This window comes from Aethalodelphis obliquidens, unplaced genomic scaffold (genome assembly GCF_003676395.1).
Source record: "Aethalodelphis obliquidens isolate GAN/ISIS:26980383/991018 unplaced genomic scaffold, ASM367639v1 scaffold119, whole genome shotgun sequence".
Taxonomy (NCBI): Eukaryota; Metazoa; Chordata; class Mammalia; order Artiodactyla; family Delphinidae; genus Aethalodelphis; species Aethalodelphis obliquidens.
In genome coordinates, this window is record NW_020838063.1 from 2,025,075 (window position 1) to 2,039,752 (window position 14,678).

Genomic DNA, 14,678 nt, shown 5'->3' on the forward strand with positions numbered 1-14,678 from the left:
TGGCTAAAGTTGGTTCAGTGGGTTGCATCAGCTTCCTCATTGTGGAGAGTAGTGCCTGTGTTCTGGTGGATGAGGCTGTATCTTGTCTTTCTGGTGGGCAGGTCCACGTCTGGTGGTGTGTTTTGGGGCGTCTGTGGGCTTATTATGATTTTAGGCAGCCTCTCTGCTAATGGGTGGGATTGTGTTCCTGTCTTGCTAGTTGTTTGACATCGGGTGTGTAGCACTGTAGCTTGCTGGTCGTTGAGTGAAGCTGGGTGTTGGTTTTGAGATGGAGATCTCTTGGAAATTTTCGCCTTTTTATATTACGTGGGGTTGGGAGGTCTCTTGTGGACCAGTGTCCTGAATTTGTCTCTCGCATAAAAGGGAGAAAAAGTATAGTGAATTCATAGAAGTAGGAAGAAAGAAAGAAAGAAAGAAAAGAGGGAAGGAGGGAAGGAAGGAAGAAAGAAAGAAAGAAAGAAAGAATGAAGGAAGGAAGGAAAGAAAGAAAGGGGATAAAAGAAAATAATATAAAGTAAGGTAAAATAAAATAAAGTTATTAAAATAAAAAAATAGTTATTAAGAAAAAAATATTTTAAAGTAAAAAAAACAAAACAAAAGGACGGATAGGACCCTAGGACAAATGGTGGAAGCAAAGCTATACAGACAAAATCTCACACAGAAGCATACACATACACACTCACAAAAAGAGGAGAAGGGGGAAAAATAATAAATCTTGCTCTCAAAGTCCACCTCCTCAATTTTGGATGATTTGTTGTCTATTCAGGTATTCCACAGATGCAGGGTACTTCAGGTTGTTTGTGGAGATTTAAACCGCTGAACCTCAGGCTGCTGGGAGAGATTTCCCTTTCTCTTCTTTGTTCTCACAGCTCCAGGGGCTCAGCTTTGGATTTGGCCCCGCCTCTGAGTGTAAGTCTCTGGAAGGCGTTGGTTCTTCGCTCAGACAGGACGGGGTTAAAGGAGCCGCTGATTCGTGGGCTCTGGCTCTCTCAGGCCAGGAGGAGGTCCGGGTACAGGATGCGGTGCGAGCCTGTGATGGCAGAGGCCGAAGTGATGTTGCACCACCCTGAGGCGCGGCGTGCACTCTCCCAGGATATTTGTCCCTGGATCCAGGGACCCTGGCAGTGGCGGGCTGCACAGGCTCCCCAGAAGGGAGGTGTGGAGGGTGACCTGTGCTCACACACAGGCTTCTTAGTGGCAGCAGCAGCAGCCTTAGCTTCTCAAGCCCAATCTGGGCTCCTCGTTGTTAGCCACGGTTCGCATCCTTCTCTGGAGCTCCTTTAAGCTGCGCTCTTAATCCCCTCTCCTCGTGCACCAGGAAACAAAGAGGGAAGAAGAAGTCTCTTGCCTCTTCGGCAGGTCCAGACTTTTTCCCAGTCTCCCTCCCGCATAGCCGTGGTGCACTAACCCCTTCAGGCTGTGTTCACGCTGTCACCCCAGTCCTCTCCCTGTGCTCTGACCAAAGCCCGAGCCTCAGCTCCCAGCCCTGCCCGCCCCGGCGGGTGAGCAGACAAGCCTCTCGGGCTGGTGAGTGCTTGTCAGCACTGATCTTCTGTGCGGAAAACTCTCCGCTTTGCCCTCTGCACCCCTGTTGCTGTGCTCTCCTCTGTGGCTCCGAAGCTCCCCCTCTCCGCCACCCATAGTCTCCACCCACTTAGGGGCTTCTAGTGTGTGGAAACCTTCCCTCCTTCACAGCTCCCTCCCATTGGTGCAGGTCGCGTCCCTATTCTTTTGTCTCTGTTTATTCTTTTTTCTTTTGCCCTACCCAGGTACGTGAGGAATTTCTTTCCTTTTGGGAGGTCTGAGGTCTTCTGCCAGCTTCAGTAGGTGTTCTGTAGGATTGTTCCACGTGTAGATGTATTTCTGATGTATCTGTGTAGAGGAAGGTGATCTCTGTATCTTAATCTACTGCCTTTTTCCCCCTCTCTCTGCTCTCACTGTTTTTAAAAACTCTGTTCCACATCTTGCAATATGGCATTCAAAGGTGTGATTCTGTGTCCATTTTTATTTCACACTTGGTTTTAGTGACTGTAATAGCTGAATAAGTTCCTTCACAGATAGACAAATTCAAAGTGAAGAAGTATGTCATTGGATACACTTAATAATCACAATATTTATGTTTCATTCCCACCACCAATTATGTAATTGTAATTGTTGAAATGTGGCAGTAAATTTCCACTTTCCATGATATCCATCAATTGCTCTTCAAAAGGGATCAGTACATGTTATATTTTTATGCTTCAACAAATGGGTTTAAAATTCTCTAAAACCCTTAAAGGGAATAAAAATTCTATTTCAAGTTTTCTGAGTGTGTTGATATGAGAGATGATATTTTAGATGTGTAATATTTATATCATTTTCAACAATGTATCAGATAACAATGGAAACACAGCAGGGAAACATTTCCAAACATCTGTTTTGAAAATGCTCTCTATTACCTCATAATGTGGCTAACGGTGAATTTCTGCCAGGAAAAGGGAAAATATGAGCTAGACCTGGTCTTTTGTGAGGGAGGGGAGAGGACTGTTATTATTGTTCTTTTGTGTTTGTGTTTGCATAATGGATATTACGTTTAACCTGCTTTTTTTTCTTTTTCAGGAATCACTTTAAGAACCTTGCCAATTCTGTGTCTTAGCTTAGATAAAAGTAAACAAAATAACCCTTAAATTCACTTAACTAAGTACACTAAAATTCTAGTGAGTCCAGGAAAGTGAGTAAAATGTAAAAGTGTCACTGTCATTCACCCCGATTTCTGAAATCACTCTCCTCTGCCTCACTTATTATGAATAAACTGACTCTGCCTTACATGTGGACCAGAGCAAAGTATCAGTATTAACTCACATTAAATATCAGTAAAGCTTAATATAGTTCTTAAGTTTTAAATAAAGGATAGTATTTTCTTCAGAGTCTCCAATGAATGATCTTGTATACCAACTAGGGTGTGTGCATCCCACTTTGGAGAATAAAATAAATCAGTATGGAAGTATAACAGAAAGACGATCATAGAAGTGAGATCAAACATATCAGTTGTATCAATGAATATAAATGGTCAGAAATCAAAAGCTAACTCTAAGAGACACCTCTAAAACCAAAGCATTAAATTATTTTAAAAGATTAAATACACAAAGACAGTGAAAGGCACACTTTTGTTGTAGCAGGCCCAAACAAAAAGGAATGAGAATATGCAGCAAGTAGCATTAAACTGGGCAGGGAGTATCCTTACATATTGACAAAAAGCACAGTCTGCAGAGAGTTCAAGAATAAAAATGCATATATATTAGAAATACTATGCAAAATATAGAAACACAACTATTAGAGACTAAAATACCTCAGGCTAAGCCATTCAGGTGGATAAAAACCAACCAAGGATATAGAAGATATGAATAATAAAGTTAACAACTTAATATACACATATTAAATTTCAGGGGAAGAAACAGAATATACCTTCATCTAAGATCTTATGTATCATCTACATATACAGATCATATATTTGGCTGCAAAAATAAAACCAAGATAAATTCCCAAAAGTAGGAATTGTATAGGTCATGTACTCAGAGCACAGTGCAATTTAAATGTAGAAATAATAACTTACATGGTCTCATTGGTTTTTTACTATAAGCCATTCTCCGCAAACCATAAGTTTTCCACCAAAACATCATAGAAATTACTGTAATCTAGGAATATATAAATTTGTTATGCTCTTGGAATATTCCTCTTCTATTAACTTTATGGAAAAAGATAATTTAAGGCTTAAACCACTTCATAAATTGAAGAAATACATGCATATTGCAAGGAATTATGACAATCAATAAAAAGGTAAAGAAAAAAGGAGAAAATCATCCATAACCACAAGAGATATTTTTGATTTTACCATTTCAGGCTTTTTCCTATGTGTACATACATTAGCACACACACAAACACACAAGCACCCACATGTTATTTTTCCCCAGAAATTAGGGTTATAGTGTAAGTTTGCAATTTTCTATTGATTAACTAATGTACCACAGGCATACTTCTATGCCAGTAAATAACATTCTGTATTGTTGTTTTTAAAAACAGTGATTTCCCACAGTGCATGGATATACCAGGAGTTATTTCACCAATTTTCCATTGAAATCTTTCTTTATTCATTGATCTATTAATACTTGACCATATATGTTGTTTGTGTTGTGTTCCAATTTGTCATTTGATGGTGTCAATTTTCTGTGTTGTTTTTCTTGTTGTTTAGTTGGTTTGGTTAATTTTTTATGTTTGTATTTTTGTTGGTTTGGTTTGGTTATGTGAAGATAGTTTTGAATTTTTATATAGTCAAATCTATTATATTTTTCTTTTAGAATTTCTGATTTTAATGTCATTTTTAACTGCCATACACGTCACAAAATTATAGAAAAATTTGTTTATATTTTCTTCTGGTTTTAAGTTTACTTTTTAAATTTCAATCCATCTGAAATGTATATTGGTACAAGGCATGAGACTGTGAGACATTATGTATAGTGGTTAATAGCATGAACCCAGAATCTGGACTGCCTGGGTTCAAAAATTGCTAGTCTTTGAGTAGATTTGATTCTAACACATTGAGTCAGTTTATAAAACACCACATGGTAGAAATCACAATTCTTGAACAGCAAACATTTCTAAATTGTGTCCATGATAATTTTATAACAACATGTTTGGGAAGCAGAGACTAACTGAGTACCTAATAATTGCTTTAAAAAAAAAAAAAACCTTGCAAGAATCCACCACTCTATGTCATGCTACAGTCTGGGTGGATCCAAATGCATGGAAGAGGGACTTGAGTATACTTCATTGCAAGGGCTTGTCTTCTGTCTGTGCTGATAAGAATCATCATGGGGTATTTCTGATTCTATAGCACACCATTTCTCTCTCCTTTTCTGCTTACTTTTGCCTCTTATTCTATTAGTGTGGTTAGCATCTATTGCACTGAAGTTCTTAGCCATAGCAATGGGCAAGAAAAAGAAGTAAAAGTCATGCAATATGGAAAAATAAGTTAAATTGTTTTTTTTTTAATTTACAGAAGGCATAATTGTTTATGTAGAAGACATTATTGTTTATGCAGGATGGCCACTCTCATACTTCCAGTTTCATGCACTGAAGTTCTCAGCCATAGCAATGGGCAAGGAAAAGAAATAAAAGTCCTGCAATATGGAAAAATAAATTAAATTATTGTTTTTTAAAGTTTACAGAAGGCATTATTGTTTATGTACAAAAGTTTTAAGGAACCCAGCAAAGGGAAAAAAAAACTACTAGAATGAAGAAATGAATTTATTGTGGTCCTGGATATAATGTTAATATATAAAAATAATTATATTTCTATATACTGACAAGAAAATCAAAAACAGATGGTCAGATTTTTTTAAAGATATCTCCAAAACATTATGTTAGGTAAAAGAAGACAGAGAGAACAGTTTACATGATGTATGATTTCACTTATATGAAACGCCCAGAATAGATAACTCCATAGAGACAATGCAGATTGATGGTTGCCAGGGACTGGGGGAAGGAGAGGATGAGGAGAGAATGCTTAAGGGGTCTGGGGTTTTACTTTGGGATGATGGAAATGTTTTAAAACTAGATAGTGGTTGCACAACACGGTGAATGTACTAAATGCCACTAATTTTTTCAGTTAAAATGGTTATTTCTATGATATGTGAATTTCACTTCAATAAATTATTTTAAAAACAACAAACGTACAAAAGGATGCTGGATTAGAAAGCAGACACAAGTGCGCTTGAGACCTGGAGTTGATCACTTCCCAACTCTGAGCCTCAGTTCTTCTAACTATAGCTTGGGGCATTTTCTGTGTACCTGGCCCTGGGCTACAGGCTTTATGTGCTTTTCCTCCTTCAGTCTCCATTTACAGATGAGGAGACAGGCTTAAAGAAGTTGAAAAACGTGCCCAAATTCATATATTTAATTTGTGTTACAACAAAGCTGAAATCTGTGTCTCCCATCTCTTGAAGTACTAGCTTTTTCAGTGGTCGAATCGGGCTAGATAATAAAGTGGATCTCTGAGACCAAACCAAAGGTGGAAGCTCAAAAGAGGTCTTATAATTATAAACCATGACCAGACACTTAAAACTCCTGGCCTAATGTCAACTATTTCCAACCATCCTTGGCTAAAGACTCTATCGATAGTTGTGAAATTCAAAGAACCTATCCTGTCTGAAAATTAGAGCAAAGAAGGAATTCTTCAATTGTTTTTCCTGTAATTATATGTGAAAATGAGAACTTTATACTACCTAGCTAGTGTGCCTCACTCCTTTGAATGCCCTTTTATGTTGAGTGGATTGTATGCAAATTCAATTTAAATTCTTTCATCCCAAGCTCCTGCAGTTTTCCATTTTGCAATTTATTTATTATTCCCTGAAATCTCATAATAACAGGTTAAACCCAAGCTCTTGTAGGGTTTGTGCCAAGATGAGATTTTGTTTTAAAAATCATATCTAAATTACTTCATGAAATAATGTTCCTATCTGCCTCCAAGCTGCTGTCAAGGCTGAGGCCAAAAGCTGTGCTAAGAACAGAGCAAACTGAGCCAGGGTTCTCCAGGGAAATAATAGTGTAGAAACCAACTCTGGGGAGAGACCTTGGTAGATATCATCATATTTCATATTTTCCCCTAAATGGTGTAGGTGTTACCTTTACAAAGTATATTTTCTAATCAGATTTTATTCTACAGGGGTTGGAGATTCTACAGCCCTTGGCTGTCATCTGATCTTCTATTATGATGAAAATGAAATATGAGGGAAACATCTCAGTTTTCTTAGACTAAGTAGCCTGACCCTTAATATAAAATTTTGTCATTCATTTATTTAGCAAACATTCTCTGAATGCCTTCTAAGTTACAGACACTGGATATAAACATGTATAAAAACATCTTCCCTGCCCTTCAGAAAATCACCCTCTGATAGGAGTGATAACCATAAAAATAGATTATTACAGCACAAAGTTACAGGAGGTATTATTGTCCAAAGGTGGATTAGTGATACTTTGAGGGTCAGTGGTATATTGTCCTTTTAATATTCATTTGTTTATTTATTCTTCATTCACTCAGCAAATGTTTACCAAGTAACCACAATTTGCAATGTGCTATTAATTGCTCAGGGGTGCAAAAAAATGAATTGGATAAAACTGTGCACAGAAATCTTTTGTCAATTTTATTGACTTACAAGAGAGACAAAACACATGCTAGATATTTCCTCTTGCTCCCCCACCAGACCTATTATCTCTTTTCACTCTGTTCTGTGACCCACAAAGTACAGTCTTAGACTTCAACATTGATTAATTTTCCTCCAAAATGTGTTTTATATAGGCAAACCACTATACCATTTGAATTCCTTGATCAGTAATCTTTATAGCACAGTGAAATTATATGTATTTTTGTATTTTAATATTTACTTAAATTATGTCCACAGACTTTTCTATATATATCACAATAAAGACATTTTTCTAATTTATCAGTTTTTTTCCACCAGTGTTAAAATTTTCAAATTATACCTTCTGCACTCTGATTTGTTGTTGTTGTTGTGAGGTTTTCTCTACTGAGTCTATTTTTTTAAAAATCTGGATAAATTTTGTGGATAAAAATCTCTTTAAGATAATATAATCTGTTTGTCAAATTTTAATCAATAAGTTTACATATATTTGTTGTTATCAATATTACTTTATGTTCACTCTCCTTACCTGCAATATTTAGTTGTGATTTCATTACCTAAAAATAAAGTCCATGCTTTTAGAGGTTGTTCAATTTCATAAGAACTTTTAATTTTACATCAGCAGGATTAAAATGGTAATGTCAAAATGATAAAGTCAAAATATTTTGCTTTACGTTGTGTACCTCCTTGGATATACACATCTTTAAAAAGTATTTAGCACAATATATTGAGATTCATGTCTGCCTCTCTCAGGAAAAGTGAGCTCCTTGAAGGAAGAAATTAAGTATTATTCACCACCGGGAAGCCAACGCATTGCTCAGCCTGCCCCAGATGATGTTGAGTAAATGTAGGTTGATTGTAGAGTCATAAATGTTTTGGTTTTCTTTATACACTCTTCTGTATGTATGGCTTTCCAGGTGTTTCATCTAAAGAACTAACCAGTGTAGTGTTGTCAACATTCTTAGATGCAGGGAATCCTAAAGTACAGTCCCAGTGTCCACTTACTTTGGTTAACTCTGTTCCTACTCTTGTCGCAATTCATGCTCATTTGTCCACACACTTTCCCAAGCCTTGACCATCAAGTGAAAACACTGAGTTTCACACACCAGTCCTGACCTCAGATCTATAACTCCTGGGGCTAGAGTCTAGCCAGCCAGGATCTGCAACAGGAGCTGAGAGCAAATGGGTTAAAGAAAGAGGAGGTGAGAAGTGGGAGCCAGGGAGGAAGGAAGGGAAGAAATGCTGTGATAGCATATATTCATCAGTCTGTTTACTAAAAGCTCCATGGAGGCAGTAAATTCATCTATTTTATTCATTATTATGTACCCAGCTCCTAGAGCAATGTCTGGCACATAGTAGGTGCTCAATAAACATTTTTAATGAATGGGAGACCTAACAAAGGACACTCCAATTTACTTAAAAGTACTATTTAACAGGTTTGGTAGTAATCACTTTCACTTATGATCTCATTTTAAATGTGATCCTCAAGCCATCTTGGTGAGGTAGGTGGTATCCCTCCTGTTTCACGAGAAAGAAACAGGGACCTCACTACTACATACTGGCTGTTAGTAACTCTTCACAGATTAGGCATCACGGAGTGAAAGGTTTGTCAGAGCAAAAGGTAACTTAGAGATGATCTAACTCAACCCTCTCATTTTACTGATAAAGAAAATAACCCCCGGATAGCTGAAGTGACTTTGCCAAGGTCTCACAGGGGTTAGGGTTAGCAGCTGGACCTGAACTCTGATGTCCCACCTCAGTCAGGGACCTCTCTGCTCTGCTTTGATGCCTCTTGCTTGTTCCTCTCACTACCACATATAGAGAGGACATGTAATCATCAGTCATAAAGTTGTTCAACTCAAAAGAGCTAGTTTCAAGTGTTCTTTAAATCATGTTCCACAATTACCCACCATACCACCTTCTGACCCCCATCAACTCCATGAATTTTGTCTACCCTGGGTGGTCTTGTGCGCAGCTCTTGGTCCTTTTAGCCCTTAGCCTTGTATATGCCCTGAAAACTGTGGGACTTTTACACTTGGCAAAGGAAAATTTACCAAGGAACAGAACATGCTCTTTTTCTCATTTTAACTTGACTCCATTGTTCATCAAATACATTTTTCTTTCTATGAAGTATAACTGAACAGTTTCTGACAGGATTTAACATTGAAACCAGTAATATAACGATCTCTCTTTGTCCCTGTACCCTGACGTTGTGTCAAATAAGGTAAATACAGATGGCTAAAAGCATGACCACATTATTAGATAATTCCTCGGGTTAGCTCTTTGCATCCATGCATGTTGTAGACAACAGAATCAACAAGAACAATGGGGATCAGGAAGCAAAGGAAGGGGAAATGCAAATATAAATCTGTGCTTCTGACGGGCACCAGTTCTTGCTACACCAGAGGGCTGGAGTCTGGATTCCAGAGTGTGAGGTGAGTATCACACACTACCTCATTTCCTGGGCACTCCCCTGGTTTGCATCTCAAGTAAACACTTCCTTATTGCTCTCACTTAATTGCTTCTATATTGATCTAAGAAAGTGGGATGATTTTTCATTCAGAACTGTATAGTTTGATTGTATTTATGATGCATAACATGAGCTAAGTGTTTTACCAAGCAAATGAGACAGTAAGTAGATGCAACAGACATTGGTTTACGGTAAATTCACACCCACTTCACGTCTTGGGTGAACTGTTGCAAGAGTCTCTTAACCAGTTTCCCTGCTTCCTCCCACCTCCATAGCATCATCTCAGAGTGATACTTCTAGAATATAAATCTCATCATGTCACTCCCCTGCGTAAAACCTTTGAATGTTACTTTTTGAATGAAGTACCAACTCATCAGCATGGTAGGTAGACAAGTGCTTGAAAATCTGGCCCCAACCTACGAGCCTGATCTTTTCCACCTCACACTAGATTGCCTCTTCTCCAACATTTGATGATTTATTTCTCAACAAGACAGCCTGTTACTTTTCAAATATTACTCTTGTGCCTTTTCTGTGCCTCATGATCTCTTAATTGTACTTCAAGACCCAGTATAGAGGCCCCATCCCCCGAAAATCATCGAGACCTTTCCAGGTAGACCTAGCCATGCCCTTCTTTCATTAGAGCACTGGTCACACTGAAATGTAGTTATCTGATCACTTATCCATGTACCTCACTGGACTGTGAGCTCTTCAAGTCAGAAGACTATGTCCTATACTTACTTATCACCTCAGTAATTAGCACAGTGCCTGGCAAAATAATGATTCTATAAAAATACTCATCAGGTCGGGAGCGCCTGCCACGTGCCGGTGACAGTAAACAAAACAGACGCAACCCCGGACCCGCGCTGCGGGGAAACAGCCACGACGCGTGGAGGAACCAACAGGATCCCGCACAAAAAGTGAACGGTCTCCATCGCCCCTCAAATCAGAGCCTGACATGAGGAACGTGGGGAGCAGCCCCGTGGATGCTCTCACTCCATCACCCTTCCGACCGGACCCAGACACACGCCACACCCGTCGTCACCGGAGCTGCAGTCCCACCCGACAGGAATCGGCACCGGGGCACTGCCTCCTCCCGCAGGCCCGGGCCCGCTCCTCGGCTCCCGCCGCCGGCCCCGCGCCGCCTCGGGGCCTGGGTCCCCCACCCAGGGAAGGCGGGTCCCGGTGGAGACCGTGGCCCCCGCGGCCCCACCCATCCGCCCCGCCGCGAGCCTCCCCACCGGAGCCGCCCTCGGGACCCGCGTTCCCGGCCAGGCTCAGCCCAAGCGCGGCGAGGGCCGGGCTCTCACCTCAACGCCGACTGCGGTCGGGGTCAGACACCCACAGCCTAGGCAGCCCGAGCCGCGGCAGCCACTCCGTGTCAAAAGCCAGCGCCCGCTTTTCGAGGCCCGTGGCACCGCCCACCGGGCCTCGCCTCCGAAGCCTCGCGCAGGCGCAGCCCTGACCCCGCCCCGGGTGCCCGGACCGACCCCTTGTTCTACAACCGGAAGTTGGAGGGAGGAGCCTAGGGTGGCTGACGCCCGGGCGCCGGAAGTTGTGCTCTCGGTGGACGGCGACCATCCTTGTGGGTTCCCTGTGGCTGCTCTTCCAATTTAGAAAGCCTCCCGCAACCTGTTCCTCGTCCCCGTTTGCAGATGTCTGCGATTCCCGCAGAAGAGAGTGACCAGCTGCTGATCCGACCCCTGTAAGGGACCAGCGAGAGGGAATGAAGCCACGGGTTGTGAGGCGAGGAGGGTACCCGGGTGGTTGGGCTCTTCAGTCGGCCCTTGGTCCCTTGGTCCGCAGTTGCGGGCCAGGCCTCCGGATGCAGGGCTTTGGAGAACTGTGGATAGGAAGGGGCCTGCTCGGTTTCATGGGATTTTGCTTTTTCCAAGGGAGGAGAGTATGTGGAGTTGGGGGCCGGGAAAGAAGGTCTGTGGGGCCGCTGGGCGCTTTCTTGTTCGCCAAAGAGTGGCAGGCTCTGAGGGAACCGGTGACGCCGAGCATGGCAGGATGAGAGGAGGACCTGGATAAGGCTGTGGCAGTGCGAGGAAGAACTAACCTGTTACCTCCAGAACTTGGTATTTGCCAAGATGGGAAAGGAAGTAAATTAGGGACTCGCTGTGAGCTCCATTCAGAGCTCCAACTCTGGGAGAATAAGGAGGGAAGAAAAAGCCGAGGTGTTAAGGACAAAATCTCAGCCCCTGACTGACCAGGAGAGGGCTGGCCTTTCACTGGAAATGGCCTTCTGTCAGAGAAGCACCTTACAGATCTGGAATGCTGCTTAGAAAGGGAAATATAAATGTGGAGGAACTTATTCTGTAAGTGAGCAGCTAGAATCCACAAACATGCTCACTGTTAGAAATGAGTCAGCACCACATGAACACGTGCCTTTTTCAAAAGGCAGAAATATTTCCTTTACATGTTCATTTAGTAAGGACTCCTTGAGCACCTGCTGGGGACGTGCCCCAAGTTTGCCGCTGCTCAGTTCACACCTGTCCTCTCTTACTGTGCTCAGCAAACACTGAGCAAGTGTCAAGGCCACACTGGACACTAGGGATACAAATAAGACGGAGGGCTGAGTTAACTGGATTCACCGTTTTGGAGGGAGCTGCAGCGCCGCATGAAAAGTACCGGAAAGATAGTTTGGAGGAATAGCAGACTATCACTTTGGAGTCAGACCTGAAGTCCTATCTGTACACTATCGATTGCTAGGACAGCAACCTCACTGAACCCATGTCCTCCTGTGGAAATAGTATAGCAGTACTTAACTGTGCAGAGTAAAGCTCACGTGGAGCTGGGCAAGAAGTGGGAAGATCTTGTATTATTCTGGAATTCAAAGGAAGAAAAATAATGTTGGACTGTGGGATCCACCCAGGCCTAGAAGGAATGGATGCTCTTCCTTACATCGATTTAATTGACCCAGCTGAGATTGATCTCCTGCTAATTAGTCATTTCCATTTGGATCACTGTGGAGCTTTGCCCTGGTTTCCACAGAAGACAAGTTTCAAAGGAAGAACATTTATGACTCATGCCACAAAAGCTATTTATAGATGGCTTCTTTCAGATTATGTCAAAGTTAGCTTTTGTACACAGGTGATTTCTCAAGACAAGAAGACAGACACTTAATGGCAGCTGAAATTCCTAATATTAAACCTGATATTCTTATCATTGAATCTACTTACGGAACCCATATCCATGAGAAGCGAGAAGAGCGAGAGGCAAGGTTCTGTAACACTGTTCACGATATTGTGAACCGAGGGGGCAGAGGTCTCATTCCTGTCTTTGCTCTTGGAAGGGCTCAGGAGCTTCTCTTGATTTTAGATGAGTACTGGCAGAATCACCCAGAACTCCATGATATTCCCATATACTATGCATCGTCTTTGGCCAAGAAGTGTATGGCGGTGTACCAGACATATGTAAACGCCATGAATGACAAAATCCGCAAACAGATCAACATCAACAATCCCTTTGTTTTCAAACATATTAGTAACCTTAAGAGCATGGATCATTTTGATGACATTGGTCCCAGTGTTGTAATGGCCTCCCCAGGCATGATGCAGAGTGGCTTATCCAGAGAGCTCTTCGAAAGCTGGTGTACTGATAAGAGGAATGGCGTCATTATAGCGGGATACTGTGTAGAAGGGACGCTTGCCAAGCATATCATGTCTGAACCTGAAGAAATCACTACCATGTCCGGACAGAAGCTACCACTGATAATGTCTGTTGATTACATTTCTTTCTCTGCTCACACAGATTACCAGCAAACCAGTGAATTTATTCGTGCTTTGAAACCGCCTCACGTGATTTTAGTCCATGGAGAACAAAATGAAATGGCCAGATTGAAAGCAGCCCTGATTCGAGAATATGAAGATAATGATGAAGTTCACATAGAGGTTCATAATCCTCGGCATACAGAAGCAGTGACCTTGAACTTCAGGGGGGAAAAACTAGCCAAGGTCATGGGCTTTTTAGCAGACAAAAAACCAGAACAGGGCCAGCAGGTCTCAGGAATACTTGTTAAAAGAAACTTTAATTATCATATACTTTCTCCTTGTGACCTCTCTAATTATACTGACTTGGCCATGAGCACGGTAAAGCAGACCCAAGCCATTCCATATACTGGTCCTTTTAATTTGCTTTATTACCAGCTACAGAAATTGACAGGTGATGTAGAAGAATTAGAAATTCAAGAAAAACCTGCTTTGAAAGTGTTCAAAAATATTACTGTAATACAGGAACCAGGAATGGTGGTATTAGAATGGCTGGCAAACCCTTCCAATGATATGTATGCAGATACAGTAACAACCGTGATATTAGAAGTCCAGTCAAACCCGAAAATAAGGAAAGGTGCAGTACAGAAGGTTTCTAAAAAATTAGAAATGCACATTTATAGCAAGAGGTTGGAGATCATGCTCCAGGACATATTTGGAGAAGACTGTGTTAGTGTAAAAGATGGTTCTATCCTTAGCGTCACAGTGGACGGAAAAACTGCTAACATAAACTTGGAGACACGGACTGTAGAATGTGAAGAAGGAAGTGAAGATGATGAGTCCCTCCGAGAAATGGTGGAACTGGCAGCCCAGAGACTATATGAGGCCCTCACGCCAGTTCACTAATAACCTTATGTCTCTGTAGATGTTAAACTTTTTTGTAATGCTTGACTCTACTTCTGTTACTTAAAATAAAATACATTAATTTCTCAAAAAAAAAATACTCATCAAATGAACACTTACTCTGTTCAAAGCAGTGGGCTAAGTGCTATGAGGAGTACAAAGATAGATTATTCGATATCTGCTCTTAAGAAACTTGCCCTTCATTAGAACAACTATTATCCACACTAACTTTTAGAGGTTTTACACAAATACATTTTGTGACAAACTTTGATGGCACCCAGCTGGAATTGAATTACCTCAATTGTTATTGTGTCTTTCACCTGATCACTCTTTAGCACTCCTTGAGGATTTTTACTAATTGTCCTTTCTATACATTCATTAGGCAAAGCACTACATGTGTTCCAACCAACACAAAGCCAC

General features: G+C 41.2%; 1 pseudogene across 1 annotated transcript; it reads left to right on the top strand.

Moving 5' to 3' along the window:
• Positions 1 to 12,435: 12,435 nt before the first annotated feature.
• Positions 12,436 to 14,356, top strand: LOC113615549 (cleavage and polyadenylation specificity factor subunit 3 pseudogene; annotated as a pseudogene). Its single transcript, XR_003431045.1, has one exon. The product of XR_003431045.1 is annotated as a cleavage and polyadenylation specificity factor subunit 3 pseudogene (transcript).
• Positions 14,357 to 14,678: the final 322 nt, after the last annotated feature.